This window comes from Capra hircus, chromosome 2, assembly GCF_001704415.2.
Source record: "Capra hircus breed San Clemente chromosome 2, ASM170441v1, whole genome shotgun sequence".
Classification (NCBI taxonomy): Eukaryota; Metazoa; Chordata; class Mammalia; order Artiodactyla; family Bovidae; genus Capra; species Capra hircus.
Window position 1 is genome coordinate 84,608,181 of NC_030809.1, and position 23,838 is coordinate 84,632,018.

Here is a 23,838-nt window from a genome sequence, read left to right on the forward strand (position 1 = left end):
CTGTTTTGTTTATTACAATTTCTGTTGTGCAATAATCATAGTAAATACCTATCAAATATGCATAGGCATGTGTATGTATAGGGGGTTAATTCCAAATATGGGAAATTAACAATATTAATTACTATTTCTCCTGTCCATCAAACATACTTTAAATGTACTCTCAAAACATTTTCTGCTTTATGTTACAGTTTAATTCCTCAATGTTCTTTACATCCTAAGTATTTAGAAGTTGAGTAGTTTATGGAAAGCACATTATGATAGTTTAAATTGAAATGCAGGCTATTAATTACTGAAAAGATTAATGCTATAACTTTCAAAATAATCATATCAATCTATTTTTCTTATGTTTTCATTTTACAAATTTCAAAATTTTATGCTGAAGTTAAGAATCTTATACAGTTCTGAATTAAAGAGGTTACAATGAATTATAGTTTTCCTGAAAGACACAAATATGCTTAAATTAGTGATGTGATTTTTTTTGGTTATTTTCTATCTTTACACATTATTCTAAGTTTCTTTAAAGTAAAGCAAGTTCTGAATGTAAAGACTTATTATCAAGAAAAAAATAAGTCATTTTGAGACTCAATAATTATAAAACTGAAGAATAGTTTTAGAGATATTTAAACTCTAATGAATTTACTAAATACATGCAGTAAATAATTGGGCCAACTTAATATATGTTTTTTGTCTTTGTAATTCTACCATATTTCTCAGAATGTAATAACTTTGGGTGCAACAGTTATTTTAAATTATATTTTATGTCAATTTTATTAAATATTTATATTTCATGCTGAGTCATTTCAGTCGTGTCTGACTCTGTGACCCTGTGGATCACAGTCCACAGGCTCCTCTGTGCATGGTAAAAATACTAGCGTGGGTTGTCTTGCCTGCCTCCAGGGGATCTTCCCAACCCAGCTTTCAAACCTGCGTCTCTCATGTCTTTATGTTTCCTGCATTGGCAGGGGGTTCTTTACCACTAGTGCCAGCTGGGAAGCTACTCAATTAATATTATAAGTTTTTCATTAAATAAATTGGGTGCTCTTCACATGGATTTTATATTCCTAATTTCTGAACTGATGGCATATTTTAGAGAATAAAGCAAGCATGCCAGTTGGAGAATTGGTAAAAAGGTTATTTTTAAACCAGAGAATCAACCCTGGGCTGGAAGTCCACTGGTTCTTTTGGTTCCCATAACCAGCCAAGGACCTCAGGCAAGAGTGGGAACTTATTCCTAAATGGGCAGAGGAACATCTGTCTTGGGTCCTCTATCTCAGAGGTTTTCGCTCAGAATCCAGCAAGAGTTTGTCAAAATATTTTGAGTAACATTAAGAACATGCATTTTCAACTCAAATAAATAACATTTTATTATATATTTCTAATTGCTCTATTGAAATAATGTTTTTACTCTCAATTTCCTAGAATGTTTTAAAGTAAAGATTAGGTACTCGTACTGATTCTACTTTCTGAGACCTTGGAGATATTTTGTCCCCTCAAGATTTTGGTTTAATGATTATATACATTGAAATGGTAATAAACTGTACTTGTATTTCATTTACTGGTGATATTAGTTTAGCCCAAGCAATTAGTCATCCATCTTATGTAGTTTCAATGCAGGAAATTCAATGAGAAGTTTAAAAATAGACTTTTTGGGTGGGTGTGTTAGAATCTATTCTCAGTTCCCATTTTTAGGTCAAGGTGCTTCGCTGAGATGATGTCTGGTGGTAAAGTTATGTTGTTAAGTGATTTGGAAGATGACTTGGCAATAAATTTGGGTCAGGTATAAGCCTAAAACTGAGAAAAATAAGGATCACTGGGCAACAACAGCAATAACAAACCAGAAGACTAGATATCAACAAAGTGCTTGGAGTAGCATATTGGCAGATGGATTGGTACACTTCTGCTACAACGACCTTCTTTCTTCCATTTCTCAGTTCTCTCTCCCTTCCTTGAACATGCAAGTGAACACCATTCTTCCTGAGAGAGGCTTTCCATTTCTAGATCTCTTCCTCTCCAGTTCTTATTTGTATTAGTGGTAGATTGGTATATATAGTTTAAAGCATCAAATAGTTCAAGTTTGTTAAGGGTGCTCTGATCCACTGTCTCATTTTTGTCTTCTAGAAGCAGTGATTTTCCACTCTATTATCTCTGTATTTTAAATAATATATTCATTTATTGCTCAAATGTTCAGCTCTAGATACTTGCTTCTCAATTTTCCCTAAAAATGAGATGTGGCTCTCTTTTTTCCTTACCATTCTTCCCTTTCCACATGAAAATCTTGGTTCTTCCTATCCTATATTCAAATTTTATTTTAAATAGTTTTGGCCTTGCTGCATGGCATGTGAGTTCTTAGGTCCCTGACCAGTATCAAACCAGTGCCTCCTGCATTGGAAGATTAGACGTTTAACTCTGTATTGTTTATATTATTTCAGTTATATAAATGCTACTCACATCTGAACCATATATAGATAATATTTATATATATATGAATCTTTCCTCCCCTCTTTTTTTCTTCTGTTTAGTTTTCCATGATTAAATAATTATCACTATTTCTATTTCAAACTCATCTCCTGAAATCTCCTCCTAGTATGTTGAGAGTATCAGGAATGTTCTTAGTGCCATCTCCTCTGAAAGAAAGTGAAGTTGCTCAGTCATGTCCGACTCTTTGCGACCGCATGGACTGTAGCCTATCAGGCTCCTCCGTCCATGGAATTTTCCAGGCAAGAGTGCTGGAGTGGATTGCCATTGCCATCTCCTCTAACCTCTTCCTATCTGGGTAGGTTATCTGGTACTTAGTGTGTAGGAGTTACCCTTTACCTGTCTGATTGTGTTGCCCATCTCAGGTGTGTTTTCAGTTCCTCATTTTTCTCTGCCAATATATTCCTGCATTTTGCTGAAGCATATCCTCTAAGAGCTAAGAAAAAAAAATGCATGGGAGAAAATGGTGTCTGAGAGTATTCATGTATGAAAATGTCTTTATGTAAGCAATATTTTGGTATAAATTCTAGGTTAGATAAATCACTTTATTTTAGACTTTTGACAATTTTGTTCTGCTTTCTTTTATTTTTCAGCTTTGCTATTTATCCAAAGTTATTTAAATTGCTTCTTTGTTTCTTCTTCTTAGAAGTTTGTAGGAGTTCCCTTTTGCTCTCCATATTCTGATATTTCATGGTGGTTTTCTGCTGCTGTTGCTAAGTCACTTCAGTCGTGTCCAACTCCGTGCGACCCCGTAGACGGCAGCTCACCAGGCTCCTCTGTCCCTGGGATTCTCCAGGCAAGAACACTGGAGTGGGTTGCCATTTCCTTCTCCAATGCATGAAAATGAAAAGTGAAAGTGAAGTTGCTCAGTCGTGTCTGACTCTTTGTGACCCAGTGGACTGCAGCTTACCAGGCTCCTCCTCCATCCATGGGCTTTTCCAGGCAAGAGTACTAGAGTGGGTTGCCAGTGCCTTCTCCGTCATGGTGGTTTACTCACTGTGTATTTCATGACATCTTTTATCATGAGCTTCTAGTATGTTCTTTCAATCTAGAAACTCCTGGCTTTCCTAAATTAATATTTTCTTGAATTATTTTTTGGATTCTTTTTCCCCTTTGTTCTCTCTTTCTCTCAACTCCAATTATTTGGTCTATGCAGTGTAGATCATCCATACTGACTCTATGTTTTTTTTATTTTTCTCAATTATTTTGTTGTCCTTTTCTTTATTTTCTGAGAGATTTCCTTAACTTTGTCTTCTATACCTCTTTAAGTTTTAATTTTGGCTTTCATATTTTTAATTTTTAAGACTACTTTTTCTCTGAATGTTCCTTTTTAGTAGATACTTATTCTTCTTTCACAAATGTAATAACTCCTTTTATAGCTTATAAAGTATTTATTGAAGCTTTTGTGGGGGGATTTTTTTTTTTCTCTTGCATAAGATGTGTTTCTTCAAATGACTCTGTCTCCCTTCTCTGGGTTGTTTCTATCTTTCTCTTGTTTGCATATTTCTTTAGGTGCCAAGATATTCTGTTAATGTTTAAGAATAGGCCACTAAAAAGTTTCTAGGAGGCTTTGAGTTTGTGAATGGGTCTGTTGACTGTAGTTCCCTCTGTAAGGTTATCTAACTGGAGAATTTCATTGGGAAACATTTGATGTCAGAATCTTTGGGTCTTCTGTTGGGTTGGTATATTTCCCAGAGAGATAACTCCTAGTCTCTTGCCTAGAAAATAGAGGAGTGATTGCTGGCATTTGGGGAAGCAGAGGACCATCCCCTAATGACAATACGCTTATCTCAGTCATCCAGGCTTAAAACCTTAAAACTCTTCTATACTATTATTCTTCCTTAATTTATAATTCCAAATTAAAAGTCATATCTTATCTTCCCGCTATATTGCATGATATTTGTTAGCAGGACCCAAAATTAGAGCAACATGGCAGAGTGGTTAAAAGCATGGAATGCAGAACTGGGCTTGAATCTTTGTTCTGTCATTTGTTAGCTGTGTGACGTCTTTAATACTGTTGTCATTTCCAAATCTCAGTTTTCAGCACCTCCTGGGATACTTCAACTTAAAAACTAACATTACACAGCATTTTTTTCTGAACAAGGAAATTTTGTTCGTATAGTTTACAGTTTCAAAGCTTTAGATTCCTATATTTTAAAAATTAGGCACTTTTGGAAATTCACTGGTGGTCCAGTGGTTAGGACTCAGAGCTTTGAATCCCAAGACTGTAGGTTTAATCCCTAGTCTGGGAACTAAGATTCTGCAAGTCATGTGGCATGGGAAAAAAATTAGACTCAAAATTCATCTTCCATTTTGATGTAGCACAAATCATTTTTCCCTTAATATTTGTGGTAACCGTATTTTTAAAAATTTGGAATGTACAGTTTTTTCTCACTCTGTGAATAAATCAACCTTTGCTTTTAAATATTCTAATCATTTATGGATATTTCTTTGAATTTCCAAGGTCATTATGAACTACTTAGAAAATGTTTTTCTTTGGATTACATTTATCTCCTATAACATTGCTTTTAATAATGTTAGTGACCTACATAATGGAGTTTTTCACATGGTCAATAGTTATTCACTTTACTCTTTCTTAGCAACTCTGAAAACCTTTCTGATGAATTAAATTATAGGAATTGGTGTCTAGTATGCATATAAACTTCAGCTGTTCCATTCATCAGCACTTAGAAGTAACAGTAATTAGAGTGAAATTGCAGTCTATGGGCAAGTGGTAGGTGTGGCACATCATTAATGGAAGAAGTATGTATGGAGTAGTGTCAACTGTAAGTGAAGTTTGTGCAGAGAGAAAGTTTTGTCTTCAAAAAAGATTCAGGAATTGGTTATCATGCTCTGTTTCTTTTGTAAACAGGCCATATTGAAAGAAGGTACTGGTATGTAAAAGCATTTTAGAGCAGCGGGTTCAAGAGTGAATTGTGGCTGAGGGATTGCTTTCACAATAGCACCAGTAAAAAGGCCCTTTTCATTTGAGTCAATGGGAGTTTGAAATATGTGATGAAAGAATTATTATTTTTTTAATGGCAAGTAGGATACTATACATTATTTGTTTCTTTGTGTTTCACAGCATTGTGAGAATTGGTGGTTTTAAAAACCTCTCTCCAAAGATAGCTAAGATGATCTGAATTTGACTGTGGTCAGGGAAAGTTTTCTGAGGTTAGATTGCTATTTAGAAATAGACTTTCACCTTTATTTATTAATTTTTAAAACTCTCACATGCTTTGTAAATAAACTTTTTTGAGATTATACTTTCAGTGCTTCAAAATTCATTTGCTAATTGATACACATGGAAACACAAGAATTGGCTCTTATTTTATTTGTGGTGAGAATGTGAAGAGCTGTGCTCTGCAGTGAAGGTAATACTGGTTCCTCTTACTTGTGATGTAAAAGCCCTTTATTTTTCTGGAGACAAGGCAACAATTACATATTTGAAAGACCTTCCTTTTGTGTTATCTTTCTTGTTTGCCTAACAAAGTAGCACATTTTCCAGTTCTAATAATTTTCCTGAATATAAAGTGTGGTTTATTCTAAAGACCATAAATATATAAAATGACAAAGACTATCAGCTCATAAGCCATATACTCACTCATATACACTGGAGTTGATTTAGCATAAATGAATGTATGAAATTGTAGAGAACAATTGTCTGGTAAAGGGTAATGTGCTCAGATCTGTGCAGCAGGTCTTTCACCCGTATTACTTCGAGGTGATTCTCCCACTCAATAAGTACTAGTTTTGATGGCAGATCTGTGTCCCTGTGTGATTTATAGCTTGAACTCTCTTGCTTAAGGTGGCTACTCACCTGGGCTTCCTAGATGGTTCAGTGGCAAAGAATCTGCCTGCTAATATAGGATTTAGGAGATGTGGGTTCAATCCCTGGGTTGGGAAGAACCTCTGGAGAAGGAAATAGCAACCCACTCCAGTATTCTTGCCTGGAAAATTCCATGAACAGAGGAACCTGGTGGACTATATAGTTCATGGGGTGGCAAAGAGTCGGACTCGACTGAGTGATTGAGCTCGCAAAAAGGAAGAGCCTCCTTAAAGAGAGTGTGGTAGAAGTAACAAGATATTTGTTTGCTTCTTATGTTTTAAGGCTCTTGTAAGAGTGAAAAATTCTTTATTCACTGGTGGCTCAGTTGGTAAAGACTATGCCTGCAATGTGGGAGACCTGGGTCTGATCCCTGGGTTGGGTAGATCCCCTGAAGAAGGAAATGGCAATCCACTCCAATATTCTTGCTTGGAGAATCCCATGGGTAGGGCTCCTCTGTGGTTGCAAAGAGTTAGACATGACTGAGCAACTAACACTTTCATTTTCACGCACATTCACACACTCAAGTATATGTATAGATAGCTGCCTGTATGTCTATCTGTCCATGCATTGGCATCTATTTATGTATCTAGGTATGTATCCATCTATTGACATATATATATATATGTAAGGTGTGTCGTCACTCAGTCATGTCCTACTCTTAGCGACCCCATGGACTGTAGCCGACCAGGCTCCTCTGTCCATGGATTTTCCAGGCAAGAGTACTGAAGTGGGGTGTCATTTCCTTCTCCAGGAGATCTTCCCGACCCAGGGATCGAACCCGGGTCTCCTGCATTGCAAGCAAATGCTTTACCCTCTAAGCCACCAGGAAAGCCCCTGTATATGTAAACATATGTATATATTTAATAACCATTTCTCTATATATCCCTTTGTGCAGATTATTATTATTATTATTTTGGTTTAAAAATAACCTGGTATCTACTTCTCAATGTATTTCTTTTTCTCAACATGTTTTTTTTCTTTCTCATAAAATTATATATATAAGATGTATATACAGTATAATTATAACTGATCAATCAATCAGTTCAGTTCAGTTCAGTCACTCAGTCGTGTCCGACTCTTTGCAACCCCACGAACTGCAGCATGCCAGGCCTCCCTGTCCATCACCAACTCCCTGAGTTCACTCAGACTCACGTCCATCAAGTCAGTGATGCCATCCAGCCATCTCATCTTCTGTTGTCCCCTTCTCCTCCTGCCCCCAATCCCTCCCAGCATCAGAGTCTTTTCCAATGAGTCAACTCTTCACATGAGGTGGCCAAAGTACTGGCGTTTCAGCTTTAGCATCACTCCTTCCAAAGAACACCCAGGGCTGATCTCCTTCAGAATGGACTGGTTGGATCTCCTTGCAGTCCAAGGGACTCTCAAGAGTCTTCTCCAACACCACAGTTCAAAAGCATCAATTCTTCAGTGCTCAGCTTTCTTCACAGTCCAACTCTCACATGCATACATGACTACTGGGAAAACTATAGCCTTGACTAGACGGACCTTTGTTGGCAAAGTAATGTCTCTGCTTTTGAATATGCTATCTAGGTTGGCCATTATTTTCCTTCCAAGGAGTAAGCTTCTTTTAATTTCATGGCTGCAATCACCATCTGCAGTGATTTTGGAGCCCCAAAAAATAAAGTCTGACACTGTTTCCACTGTTTCCCATCTATTTCCCATGAAGTGATGGGACCAGATGCCATGATCTTCATTTTCTGAATGTTGAGCTTTAAGCCAACATTTTCACTCTCCTCTTTCACTTTCATCAAGAGGCTTTTTAGCTCCTCTTCACTTTCTGCCATAAGGGTGGTGTCATCTGCATATCTGAGGTTACTGATATTTCTCCTGGCAATCTTGATTCCAGCTTGTGCTTCTTCCAGCCCAGCATTTCTCATGTAAGTTAAATAAGCAGGGTGACAATACACAGCCTTGATGTACTCCTTTTCCTATCTGGAACCAGTCTGTCAATAGATACTATTTTTATTTTATAACAACTAAATCATATTATGTTTATTTCTTTGTATAACATTTTACCAAAACCCCTGTAAGATAGCCATTATAGCTCTAACTAGTTATTTTAAAAAGTTGCATATTGTTCCATGGTAAAAGTGAACCACAATTTATTTTGCCATCACTCTTAATCATAGTCATTCATCTGACTCCCAAGCAACCTTAGTTTCAGCTGTTACAAATAATGTCTTGTCACACATGCTTCGAAATATTGTTGATTTTACTTCTACAGGGCAGATTGGGAAAAGTGTAATTCCTAGTTGAAGTATATATGCATATTTTAATAAGTATAAAAATTAAAATTTCTAGAAGGATTACACTTACTTTTTTGAGGGTTTGCCATTCTGTTGGGTACAAAGTGATATCTCATTTCTAAAGACTTTAATATGCATTTCCTTAATTGTCAGTTTGAAAAATAATACATATATACACATATATATGTCATGAGTCAGGGATTTTGGCAATGGAAATGTGTTTCCATAGTAGGGTTATGAGTATCCTCTAAGATATCGTCAATAATTCCCGACTCACGACATTTATCTCCTTGTGTCAACTTTTCACTTCATGCACTGGATTTAGTTATCAGTTAGTTATCAGCTTCTAACTGGTAGAATACAGAAGACATAATGGGACATTACTTCTGAGATAAGGTTAAAAAAAATGGCGGCAGATTTTCTTCTTGAGTACTCTCTCTTGCTCACTCCATGCTGTTCACAATGTGGGAGGTCATCGGCAATGTCATGAGGCAGCACTATGAAGAGGCCCATGTGTCGAGGGAAGGAAGCCTGCTGAAAACCACGTAGGGACGTTTGAAAGCAGCTCTCCTCCGACTAATTCAGACTTCATGAGTCTATAGTGGCCCAGCTTAACTGCAACTTTAGGAGAGATTTAGAGTAAAAGAGCCAAGCTAAGGTGCTCCCCAGTCACTGACTCATAGAAACTGTGAAGAAATAAATATTTGCTAAGTTCCTAACTTTGGGAGACAATTTGTTATGCAACAATAGATAACTACTACACATAAGGTTCTTATACTTTTCTCATCAGTTTATAACTACTACATTCTGACTGTATACCTGCTGCTGCTAAGTCGCTTCAGTCGTGTCCGACTCTGTGTGACCCCATAGACGGCAGCCCACCAGGCTCCCCCGTCCCTGGGATTCTCCAGGCAAGAACACTGGAGTGGGTTGCCATAATCTTTGTAGACATTTTTTCCCTGTTCTAACATGTGCACCTTGCTTTATTTATGCTATCTTCTGCTGCAGAACTTAGGTCTGCGTAGCAAATATTTTCTCTTTCCCCCTTTTTGATCTTTTGGCCTAACACTAGGTAAAATACATGACATTCTAAATTTTTTCTATGATTATTGTTGTTTTATATTTTACTCAAATCTTTAATTCATGTGAAATTTATTTTATAAAACATGACTGACATGTTATATCTCCTGAGAAATTCCTCTAAGGTGGTTAAGCTTTTTTTTATGACTTCTGGGTTTTTGTATCCTTTTTCTATATTTTGAGATATTTCCTGTACTTGATTTTTCAGGAAAATTAGTCAAGTCTCATCAGTAACATATTAATCTTCAATTTATATATTACATTTTAAAATTTGATAACCATGTTTTCTGTTTGGGTTGGTTTTTCCTAATGTTGTGATTGAATCATTTTCTGTATTTGAATCATTTTACAATTTGTTTTATGTCAATTAAATCTATTGATTTCTATCTGCAGTTCTGTTTTACTAGGGACTGTCTAGTCTGGATCTTCTGCTTCTTCTCCCCCTTTAGTTGCTGGTCCCTGAGGAACACTGCAATTTTTCCTTGCCAGCTTATTGTACTTCATACTCTGCGGTGCCAGCTTAATTTTTGGCAGCCTTGTGCACTAGCAGTCCTCCACATGATGGGAAAATTTGTAGTCCACATCTGCAAGTGTGTGGTGTTCTGCTGGTGAATGTTGTTCTCCTTTAGGGTATCAAAGAGAAGCCTCTTCATTCCTAGTATCTCAGAAGTTTGGACTCGTAGACTCAGTGGTAGGAAGAACTCAGTTTAGCAACTCTTGATTTCTTTTCATTCGGGGAACCAGCCTGCTATAATCATTTTTTTCTCCCTGAGGTACACAGATCTTTTATACCTGGAGAAGCTACATGCCTGCTGGGCCTGGCAGCTGCTCAGTTCTGGAATACTAGCTGATGTTTTGATTAGACTATGGGAGATTACATCAATAATGTATGTCAGATGTCGTCTTCCCAGCTTTTCTCACTGCAGTCCTGACTCACCACGATATGATTTTCATGTAGTTCATATTACCAAGAAGTTCAAAATAATAAAATTGAAATTGTTTACATTAAGCTTAGGACAAATCAAGATATGTGATTTGTGACTCCTGAATCTGGAAAATTATAAATGCCAAGTGTGTATTCCACTGAAATGGAGAAGGGAATCCAGATTTAGAACTGAAAAACTTAGGCTTCCTTTTTCAAATTTAAATTATAGTATTTTCTAAAGAAGTGTGCCTTTGGGAGGGGGCTGGATTTTATTCTTGTTTTAGTCATCTACAAGAGATTTTAAAGAGTATGCATAAAGAAGAGAAACAATAAAAAATATAAAATGACCTGTCTAAGAAGTTTGAGGAAACTGTGATATAATTTCCATGAATCTATTACAAAATGACTGGAGAAGGCAATGACACCCCACTCCAGTACTCTTGCCTGGAAAATCCCATGGACAGAGGAGCCTAGTAGGCTGCAGTCCGTGGGGTCACTAAGAGTCGGACACGACCGAGCGACTTCACTTTTACTTTTCACTTTCATGCATTGGAGAAGGAAATGGCAACCTACTCCAGTGTTCTTGCCTGAAGAATCCCAGAGACAGAGGAGCCTGGTAGGAGGCTGTCTATGGGGTTGCACAGAGTCGGACATGACTGATATGACTTAGCAGCATTACAAAATGATAAGCAACAATAAAGCAAAGTTCAAATTTAAGTGAAAGTGAACTTCACTGCAAGTAATTTTATTCAGTTATTCTTTGAACTGACAATTCAATTGAGATGATATATTTCATCAACAACTTAATTATGTCCTCTATTATATATATGTGTGTATGTACACATATATATATGTTTCAGATTAATCCTCTTGTGAGTATTCTACTAATAAATATAAATGACTTCAGTTCAGTTCAGTTCAGTTGCTCAGTTGTGTCTGACTCTTTGCGACCCCATGAATCGCAGCACACCAGGCCTCCCTGTCCATCACCAACTCCCGGAGTTCACTCAGACTCACACCCATCGAGTCAGTGATGCCATCCAGCCATCTCAACCTCTGCTGTCCCCTTCTCCTCCTGCCCCCAATCCCTCCCAGCATCAGAGTCTTTTCCAATGAGTCAACACTTCACACGAGGTGCCCAAAGTACTGGAGTTTCAGCTTTAGCATCATTCCTTCCAAAGAAATCCCAGGGCTGATCTCCTTCAGAATGGACTGGCTGGATCTCCCTGCAGTCCAAGGGACTCTCAAGAGTCTTCTCCAACACCACACTTCAAAAGCATCAATTCTTCCGTGCTCAGCCTTCTTCATAGTCCAACTCTCACATTCATACATGACTACTGGAAAAACCATAGCCTTGACTAGACGGACCTTAGTCAGCAAAGTAATGTCTTTGCTTTTGAATATGCTATCTGGACTTCCCAGGTGGTTCAGTGGTAAAGAATCTGCCTGCAAATGCAGGAGACGAAAGAGAGCATGGGTTCAATTCCTGGGTTGGGGAGATCCCCTGGAGGAGAGAGCATGGCAATCCTCTCCAGTATTCTTGCCTAGAGAATCTCCATGGACAGAGGAGCCTGGTGGGCTACAGTCCGTGGGGTCACAAAGAGTCAGACATGACTGAAGTGAATTAGTACACATAGCACACACAAGTTAGTCCTATGGTTATTAATGCAGTGTAAGTGTACAAAGATCACAATTAGTAAATATGAATACTGTGGTATATTTCATAATTAGAGTAATTTTAAAATAATCACAGAATCATGAATAAAGGAAAACCCAGATTGTCAAAATCATTCTGTTCTTTTAGGTGAATTACCAGCCCAGAAGACAATCTTCTAGGCTAGAGAATTATGTGGGGCCAGGTGATGACTGCTCATGGAGTAAATTGGGACTTGAGAAACAAAACAAAGAAATTCTGCTTCTATAAGCAGCATTTTTGGAAATAAAAAATAGGAAATATTTTAAAGTGATCTAAGTTGGCGATTTAGGTGCTACAATCAGGGAAATGGTAGCTAATGTATTTTAAATAGAGAAATATGGATCTCATAAATTTTGCTATGTGTTAGCAATGTTTACAGTTGTTTTATCTTCTTGATATATTGGCATTTGAATAAATATGTAGAGTGCTTCTTTGTCTCATAAAAATCTTTGACTTAAACTCTTTTTCTGATGTTAGTATAGATACTCCTGCTCTCTTTTGGGTACTACATGTATGTACTATCTTTTTCTATCCTTTGATTTTCAACGTATTTTTTGTCTTTGGATTTAAAGCGAGTTACGTGTAAATAGCAGATATTTGGATCAAGTTTTTATTTTTATTAATTCATTACTCCAATTCCTGTATTTTAATTGGTGAGTTAATTCCGTCTACATTTAAAGTGATGACTTAAAAGGAAAGACTTCTGACAATTTAAAATTTATTTTTTTACATGTTTTATATGTTTTTTGTTCCTCAATACCTCTATTCTGAGTGGTCTAGTGGTTTCCCCTACTTTGTTCAATTTTAGTGTGATTTGGCAATAAGGAGTTCATGATCTGAGCCACAATCAGCTCCCAGTCTTATTTTTGCTGACTGTATAGAGCTTCTCCATCTTTGGCTGCAAAGAATACAATCAATCTGATTTCTATATTGATCATTTGGTGATGTCCATGTGTAAAGTCTCCTCTTGTATTGTTGGAAAAGGGTGTTTGCTATGACCAGTGCATTCTCTTGGCAAATCTCTATAAGCCTTTGCCCTGCTAAATTCTGTACTCCAAGGCCAAATTTGCCTGTTACTTCAGGTATTTCTTGACTTCCTACTTTTGCATTCCACCCCCCTATAATGAAAAGGACATCTTTTTTGGGTGTTAGTTCTAAAAGGTCTTGTAGGTCTTCAAAAAACCATTCAACTTCAGCTTCTTCAGCATTACTGGTTGGGGCATAGACAAATACTAAGATCATGGTTTCTGGTTCCATCACTTCATGGCAAATAGATGGGGAAACAATGGAAACAGTGACAGACTTTATTTTGGGGGGGCTCCAAAAATCACTGCAAATGGTGACTACAGCCATGAAATTAAAAGACGCTTGCTCCTTGAAAGAAAAGTTTTGACCAACTTAGACATATTAAAAAGCAGAGACATTACTTTGCTGACAAAGTCCCTCTAGTCAAAGCTATGGTTTTTCCAGTAGCCATATATGGATGTGAGATTTGGACTATAAAGAACACTGAGCACCAAAGAATTGATGCTTTTGAACTGTGGTGTTGAAGAAGACTCTTGAGAGTCCCTTGGACAGTAAGGAGATCCAACTGGTCCATCCTAATGGAAATCAGTCCTGAATATTCATTGGAAGGACTGATGTTAAAGCTGAAACTCCCATACTTTGGCCACCTGATGCAAAGAACTGACTCATTTGGAAAGACCCTGATGCTGGAAAATATTGAAGGCAGGAGGAGAAGGGGACGACAGAAGATGAGATGGTTGGATGGCATTACTGACTCAATGGATATGAATTTGAGTAACTTCCAGGAGTTGGTGATGGACAGGGAAGCCTGGCATGCTGCAGTCCATGGGGTCTTAAAGAGTTGGTCATGAATGAGCGACTGAACTGAACTGAACTTCTGTTCTGCCTTCTCTGTTTAGTTGGTTTTATCCTAGTGTTCTAATTCCCTCCTTACTTCCTTTTCTGTATTTCTTTTTGTTATTTTCTTAGTGGCTACTTCTGATAATAATATTAACCTTCTAAATGTCTAGCAATTTAATCTGAATCAATGCCAGTGTAGCTTTAGTAGTATAGAAAAACTTTTCCTTTACAGTTCTGTCTCCAACCATTTCAGTTTGTTGTTGTCCCAGAGGACTTCTTTTTAAACCATGTGCCATTAACTTAGATTTATAATTACTTTTCTATGCATTTATGTGTTACATCACAAAAAAAGGAGCTGCAAACCAAAAATAAGATAATGCTGACTTTTATATTTTCCTATGAAGTTACTTTTATGAAAGTTATCTCTTTGTATGGTTTTGAGCTACAAAAGAACTATACAGAAAAGATCTTCATGACCCAGATAGTCATGATGGTGATAATCATGATCACTCATCTAGAGTCAGACATCCTGGAATGTGAAGTCAAGTGGGCCTTAGGAAGCATCTCTATGAACAACGCTAGTGGAAGTGATAAAATTCCAGTTGAGCTATTTAAAATCTTAATGATGATGTTGTGAAAGTGCTGCACTCAGTACAATTGCACTCATCTCACATGCTAGCAAATTTTTGCTAAAAATTCTCAAATGGGGCTTCAATAGTATGTGAACTGTGAACTTCCAAATGTTCAAGCTGGATTTAGGAAAGGCAGAGGAACCAGATATCAAATTGTCAACATCCGCTGGATCATCAAAAAAGCAAGAGAGTTCCAGAAAAGCCTCTATTTCTGCCTTATTGACTGTGCCAAAGCCTTTGACTGTGTGGATCACAATAAACTGTGGAAAATTCTGAAAGAGATGGGAATACCAGACCATCTGACCTGCCTCTTGAAAACCTGTATGCAGGTCAGGAAGCAACAGTTAGAACTGGACATGGAACAACAGACTGGTTCCAAATGGGAAAAGGAATACATCGAGGCTGTATATTGTCACCCTGCTTATTTAACTTATATGAAGACTACATCATGAGAAATCCTGGGCTAGATGAAGTACAAGCTGGAATCAAGATTGCCAGGAGAAATATCAATAACCACAGATATGCAGATGACACCACCCTTATGGCAGAAAGTGAAGAAGAATTAAAGAGCCTCTTGATGAAAGTGAAAGAGGAGAGTGAAAATGTTGGCTTAAAGCTCAACATTCAGAAAATGAAGATCATGGCATCTGGTCCCATCACTTCATGCAAATAGATGGGGAAACAGTGGAAACAGTGACAGACTTTATTTTGGAGAGCTCCAAAATCACTGCAGATGCTGACTGCAGCCATGAAATTAAAAGGTGCTTACTCCTTGGGAGAAAAGTTATGACCAATTTAGACAGCATATTAAAAAGCAGAGACATTACCTTGCCAACAAAGGTCCATCTAGTTAAGGCTATGGTTTTTCCAAAAGTCATGTATGGATGTGAGAGTTGGACTGTAAAGAAAGCTGAGTGCCGAAGAATTGATATTTTTGAACTGTGGTGTTGGAGGACTCTTGAGAGTACCTTGAATTTCCAGGAGATCCAACCAGTACATCCTAAAGGAAATCAATCCTGAATATTCATTGGAAGGACTGATGTTGAAGCTGAAATTCTAATACTTTGTCCATCTGATGTGAATTGCTGACTCATTTAAAAAGACCCTGATGGTGGGAAAGATTGAAGGTGGGAGGAGAAGGGGACAACAGATAATGAGATGGTTGGATGGCATGTGTTTGAGTAAACCCTGGGAGTTGGTGATGGCCAGGGAGGCCTGGCATGCTGCAGTCCCTGGGATTGCAAAGAGTCAGACACAACTGAGTGACTAAACTGGACAGATGGCTTTGAGCTTCTGTCTAATGTCTTTTAATTTCAGCCTGGAAAGTTCACGTTGACATTTCTTGTAAATTCTGTGACCCCCAGCTTCTGTTTATATGGAAATATCTTGATTTTGCCTTCATTTTTCAAGAATAGCTTTGCTAGACACAGAATTATTGGTTGATAGGGTTCTCTTTTTTCCCTTTAATCACTTTAATGTGTCATCCCCCTGCATTCTGGCCTCCATGGTTTCTGATAGGAAATTGCTGTTAAACTTACTGAAGATACATTATACAAAAGGAGTTCTATCTCTGTCTTGATGCTTTCAAGAGTCTTTCTTTGTCTTTCAACATTTTGATTATGTGTCTGTGGATCTCTTTGTGTTTCTTTTGGTTAGAGTTGGTAGAGCTTTTTGGATGTGTAGATTTAACACTAAATTGGTTATTTGTTATTGTTGTTTTGTTTTTAGCCATTGTTTCTTTAAATATTCTCTCTGTCCTTTTTTCTCTCCTTTTGTTCTGGACCATCATATTGTTTATACTGATGTACTTGAGGGTGCTTCACTGGTATTGTACGATCTGATCTTGCCCCTTCATTTATTTCTCCTCTGTTCATCAGACTAGATAAATTCAAATGGCATATATTCAAATTTAGCGAATCTTCTGCCTGCTCAAATGTATGTTGAAGCACTCTAGAGAATTTTACATTTCAGCTATTGTAGTTTGTAGCCTCAGAATTTCTATTTGAATCCTATTGGTGTTCATTTCTTGTTGATATTCTCTATTTGCTGAGCTATCATTTTCTCGTTAATTATTTGACCTTTAAAAAAAAAAAAACTCTTTGAGCATATTAAAAACAGTTGATTTAAAGTCCCTGGTTGGATGCTTAATCTCTGGGGTTCCCAGGTATCAGTTCAGTTCAGTTACTTAATCGTGTCTGACTCTGCAACCCCATGAACCACAGCATGCCAGGCCTCCCTGTCCAACCCCAACTCCTGGAGTTTACCCAAACCCATGTCCATTGAGTCAGTGATGCCATCCAACCATCTCATCCTCTCTCGTCCCCTTCTCCTCCTGCCTTCAATCTTTCCCAGCATCAGGGTCTTTTCAGATGAGTCAGTTCTTCGCATCATGTGGCCATAGTATTGGAGTTTCAGCCTCAACATCAGTCCTTCCAATGAACACCCAGGACTGATCTCCTTTCGGATGGACTGGTTGGATCTCCTTGCAGTCCAAGGGACTCTCAAGAGTCTTCTCCAACACCACAGTTCAAAACATCAATTCTTCAGTGCTCAGCTATCTTTATAGTCCAACTCTCACATCCATACATGACTTTTGGAAAAACCATAGCCTTGACTAGACAGACCTTTGTTGGCAAAGTAATGTCTCTGCTTTTATTTTTTATTTTTATTTTAATTTTTTTTCTAATTTTAAAATCTTTAATTCTTACATGCATTCCCAAACATGAACCCCCATCCCACCTCCCTCCCCAATGTCTCTGCTTTTAATATGCTGTTTAGGTTGGTCATAACTTTCCTTCCAAAGAGCAAGCGTCTTTTAATTTCATGGCTGCAATCACCATCCGCAGTGATTTTGGAGCCCAGAAAAATAAAGTCAGCCACTGTTTCCACTGTTTCCACATATATTTGCCATGAAGTGATGGGACCAGATGACATAGTCTTCATTTTCTTAATGTTGAGCTTTAAGCCAACATTTTCACTCTCCTCTTTCACTTTCATCAAGAGGCTTTTTAGTTCCTCTTCACTTTCTGCCATAAGGGTGGTGTCATCTGCATATCTGAGGTTATTGATATTTCTCCCGGCAATCTTGATTCCAGCTTGTGCTTCATCCAGCCCAGCGTTTCTCATGATGTACTCTGCATATAAGTTAAATAAGCAGGGTGACAATATACAGCCTCGAGGAACTCCTTTCCCTATTTGGAACCAGTCTGTTGTTCCATGTCTATTTCTAACTGTTGTTTCCTGACCTGCATACAGATTTCTCAAGAGCCAGGTTAGGTGGTCTGGTATTCCCATCTCTTTCAGAATTTTCCACAGTTTATTTTGATCCACACAGTCAAAGGCTTTGGTTTCTACCAAATTCTTTCCATCCTGAAAATAAGTCATACTTTCCTATTTCTTTGCATGTCTCATAATGTTTACTTGAAAACTGGGCATTTTGCATGTCATAAGGTAGTAACTGTGGGAATCAGAGATTAATCCCTTCCCAGAGTTTGCTGTTGTGACTTGTGGACTGCAGTTGTCTATTTGTTTTGTAATATTTCCAAACTACTCTTGCAAAGACTCTATCCTTTATTATGTGTGGTCATGTAAGTCTCTGTTACATTATCTCAGCAGTTAGCAGTAACCTGATTGGAATATCCTTCAATGCCAAAATGTAGTAGCTTCTTTGTTCCTTAATCACTCCTCAATTATTGTAAGATTTCCTATTAGTATCCAGAGTTTCATAAGAGTTAATTCTGTAAATTTTTGCCAGCCTAATAGTTGCTTCTATAGGGGAATGGATCTATGGAACTTTCTTTGCTACTACTAGTGATATTACTCCTTAGCAACATTATTTTGTTCTCTTTGGGGGAAAATGAATTAGGTACTACAACTTTATTTACTCATATTCTTTGTTTATTACTATGTAAGTTTTTAGAAAATTTTCTCTTATGATTTCAAAGATACATAGGCTCAAGATGAACATGTAGATATAAAATAAAGGTCACTGTTTTGGACTCTGTAAACTATTGTTCTTTCCATAAGTGTAATATTTATGCTAATTAAAATAATTTAAAGGAAATTGTCATCTTAAAATTAAGTTTAGTGATTTCCTGTTTTATACTAACAAAAACATGATTTGGGATCATCATAGGAATAGCCCTTGGCTTAATTTTTTTTCCTGCTTGTTTTGGGAATGGTATAGTCTTAAAAAAAATCTTAAAGTAGCTTTATTCAACTCTTCATTCATCTATCAAATGCACTCATTTCCAATAATTGAGTTTAGTAATATGAATTATTTTATTTTTTGCTGATATTCCAGTAGTTTTTAATGATTATGGAGTTAAAAACTACTTTCTCTCTATAAACTGTGGTTTAATTATATCTATGTAACTAAAGAAATAGACTAGTATATTTGTCAAAATTAAAGGGTTTTGCAAAATACCTCACATAAGTTATGAATCTTATGAAAGTTCTGTTTCTAAAGAAAAATGTTCAAACTCAACTCATGAGATATATCAATATCCTGCTTCACAAAAAATATAGGATATTTTTAAAACATGAGATAAATCTTTATAAAAAATAGTGAAATTTTTGTTTATCTCTACCCTAAAAATGCCTTAGGGGGAGCCAACTTAATTTTAAATATTTGACTTATTTTATTTTTATACACATCAATTATATTATATTTATATGTGAAAATATGATAATGATTAATAAGCTGCCATGAAATATTCTGTTGGTGCTTTTGAATAGTGTATCTTTAATGTGGCAGCTCGTAACAGTTAAAGGAACTTTGACAGTTAAGTAATCCCTTCACCACTTAAGTAAAACAGGATTTTATTATTAAGTACATTGCCTGGAAATGGTGTGCCTTTTTCATTCACACTATAAACAGTTTTGTTAGATTGGTAATCCTGCTTGTCAGATTTGTTCACTGTTTGATATTAATCAGTAGGTTTATAAAAGGTACAGCACTGGACTGCAATGAACAGAAAATGCATTATAAATAATGTTTCCATAAATCACAGAGAGTCAGACACTTCTAAGTCTGAGGTATACAGAATATTTTGACATTTCGTGGGTGGTTTGATAGTTTGCTACTAAACTCAAAGTTTAATAGCAAAGCTACCGTCCATTTCATTACATGACTATTAGATCTCCTTGTATAAATTTGTTAAAAGTTCATGGGATATCATTTTTTGGAATATTTAATATTAACTTTTTCAAGTTTGTATTCTTCTAAAATATACACAATAAAAGGCAGTAATTACATCATAAATTATATACTTTAGATCATAAGCAGTTTTATCACATATCTGATTCTTCTTTAAATTTCTTTCTATAGTTCAGAAAGCTTTCGACATCACTTTACCTAAATAGTCCATTGTGTAGTTAAAAGTTTTACTCACAAAATGTAATTTTTTTAACTTTCAAATGTTGGGGCTGATTTGGAGGTGGTTTTACAATTTTTTAGGAACTCAAGGCTTTGGATATATACTATTCAGGGGTTTGTTATGAGGAATCATTAAATTAACAGCTAGTTAGGATAAAATGATGGAAAATGACCCATGATAATTCCTGGGTGAACATATAAGTATTTTGCTGGTTTATCAAATAGATCTTCATCTCCAAAATATGGATTACCGAAATGAATATATACATGTTGACCAGAAGCAATTTGGCCTAAAATGGTATTGACTTCTCAGTGTTTCCTGGCTCCTTCTAAGCCTTCCAGCTTTCCCTGTGGCTATCTGCTCCTCATGCTCACAGTTTTACTGCTACTGCTGCTGCTAAGTCACTTCAGTCGTGTCCGACTCTCTGCGACCCCATAGACGGCAGCCCACCAGGCTCCCGTCCCTGGGATTCTCCAGGCAAGAACACTGGAGTGGGTTGCCATTTCCTTCTCCAATGCATGAAAGTGAAAAGTGAAAGTCAAGTCAGTTTTAAGGGGCTGGTAAATTTGAAATATCCTCCATGCTTAGCTAGGGTTTCCAAGTTGCACAAGAATATTATTTGGTTCTGAATTCTTCTCTCCTTGCCATTCTCTTGTTTCCTTCTTTGGACCCTGAATCTTAATACTTCCCTCCCAGATGAGAGTTTGCTCTGCTGTGACACAGGCAGATTTCAGCAAATGTTGGGGGGCAGTGGGAAGCTCAGAGAGGCAAAGAGAAGAAATCATGTCCATTTTTAACAGGAGTCAAAACTACTTAGTCCTGAGTCTACAGTAGGACCAAAGTCTTGAATCTGTTATTTAAGGTCTGTATGGATGTGAGAGTTGGACTATAAAGAAAGCTGAGTACCAAAGAATTGATGCTTTTGAACTGTAGTATTGGAGAAGACTCTTGAGAGTCCCTTGGACTGCAAGGGGATCCAACCAGTCCATCCGAAAGGAGATCAGTCCTGGGTGTTCATTGGAAGGACTGATCTTGAAGCTGAAACGCCAATACTTTGGCCACCTGATGCAGAGAGCTGACTCATCTGAAAAGATCCTGATGCTGGGAAAGATCGAAGGGCAGGAGGAGAAGAGGACGACAGAGGATGAGGTGGTTGGATGGCATCACTGACACAATGGACATGGGTTTGGGTGGACTCTGGGAGTTAGTGATGGACAAGGAGGCCTGGCATGCTGTGGTTTATGGGGTCACAAAGAATTGGACACGACTGAGCAACTGAACTGAACTGAACTGACATCCTTAAATTACTAGCATATACATATAAATGATAAGTAGACTTTTAAGGCTTCTATACCATCAACCCTTTCACTATTCAGTGATAGAGAACTGAAGAATTATTCTTAACAGACCTGATTCACAGTGTAATTCTTTGGTTTTTCTTTTTATGAGTGCAGGATTGCCGATAAAAATGTAGCCAAGCAACAGGCATTTTGGAGTCTATTCAGGTGTGGCAGCTGCGTGAATGTGTGAACTCACAGTCAGGAGTCAGATACCTATATTGCAGGATGTGTTTGGACCATGGCAGACAAATATATCTCAGATACATTAGGGAGTTGATCATATATGCTATGAGTTGTGAGCCAGAAAATCTGGCTTCTGGTCAAGTATTTACCATTACCTCTACATTCTCCATTAGTCTCTAAAACTTGTGGGCTACAATTTTTATAATTAAAAAAGGGTTGCAGTCTATGGTTTCTCAAGCTCCTTAATTCTTTAATAGCTATATGATGACACTGAATGTTATATGTCTTCACAGTAAATGCTAATAAAAGGAGAAGATAAACTATGAAATAGGGGAGAAGAGGCAAGAAGCAAGTACTTTTTTATTGAAAAAAACGTATTACATATTATGCATAATGATAGAAAGGGGAATAAAGGAAATAATAGACCAATTACTTTTCTTAGTGAGCAAATGTTTGCTGTTTTTAAGTTTATTCCTAAGTTACAGGCCTTCCTTCATAAGCTTTATGTATGACATAAAACTCCTAAGAAATACACTTAGTTTGCCTTTCTTTTGTTATTTTATAAGATCAAGAATATTTATTATTAATATTAATACATTAGTAGAAATTTTTATTCAAAGGTTTAAAAAGTACACTAAAGTATTATCTGGGCTGGATTCATTTTAGGAGAAATCATAAACACAGAGAAACCATAATCCTGGTGTAATGTAGGAATCTAATTAAGACTAATGAGGCAACATTAAATTTAATGTATGATACATTTTATATGTCTCACCATTAGAGCTGCAGCAAGCTGTTCATCAGAGTCGATCTTTGGTGACTATCCCCCTACAGGCATCCTTCAGAAACCTAGGTTTAGGCTGGCAGTGCTGCAAAGAAGTCAACACAAAAGCAACCATGAAGTCAGTGGGCACTTTGAATCATCTGCTGGTGGACTCAGCTGGCCAATAAATCCAGATAGGTTTATGCTGTTGAAGATGTTCTAGGTTTCAAAGCCTGAATGTTGAATTTAGGAACACCAAGACTCACAGTCAATGACCAAAGACATTAGCCCAGTAGAGAAGGGAAGCAGACAGAGCAGGTAGCAGAGAAGAAGAGGAGATAGTTTAACTGGATTCCTAAGATTTAGAGCTATTACTGATGTGGAGGAATTGAGGAGGATCTAAGGAGTGGAATCTTTTGTGCTAGAATTTGTACAGAGATTATTTGATGTGCATTTAGGCAAAAGAGAAGGGAAACTGGTTCCCAGGAATCTGGAATTGAGTCTCACATAAAATGATAAACATCTACATAATATCTAGCACAACAAATTATAATAGCTGATTTTTTAATGGGTTGTTTGTATATTAGGCAGTGTTTTAAGTGCTCAATATGTATTTTCTCATTTAGTTTTTACAATAACCCCACGAGATAGCCATGATTATTGTCCCGTTTTACATGAAGGAACATTGAAGTAGAGAGAGATTTAGTGTGGACTTACACAGTTAGTGGCCAAGTAGAATTAGAACAATGAATCTGAGGCTAGAAAAATGGGCTTATCTTTTTACATAAGCCCATATGTACTTAGATCCAGCCTGTACCCTCTGTTACAAAATGATAATCCCTTCACTTATGTTAAAATTTAAAGTTGAAATATCTATTGTAATTTGTCTTCTTAAATATAAACCTGAAGTTCTCTGAGCTTGGGTCATGTTGCCCTGAAGCTTTTATAAATGGTTTATAAAATTGTAATCTTTCTAGATGTGGGATGATTCTGTTTTTAAGACCAGTGGTTTATCCTTCCTAATTGTTTCTGCTTGTTGACATACAGGCTTTGTACAAAGTTTCTGAAAGTTTGAATTCATAGCCTTCTGGATCCTGTTGGTCTCAGGGGATAGTGATTCAGATTTGTTGTTTGATGGTTCAGGCAGGGAACAAACCATGTGTATCCATAGAAGACCAAGCCAAAATTCACTAACTGTCTAACAATATTAAGTTCTGCGTTGTGGGGACTATAAAATTTCTGCTCAAAAGGGGAAGTAAAAACCACTTGTTTGCTGCTTTCAGTCTTCCTTGTCTATCTTAACTCTCCATGTTCTTTCTTTTTCTGCTGGCCCGACACTGCTACAGAAGTTACCACATTAGGATTAGTAAGTAGCAGAGCTGAGAGTTAAACCAGGAATTGTGGCTC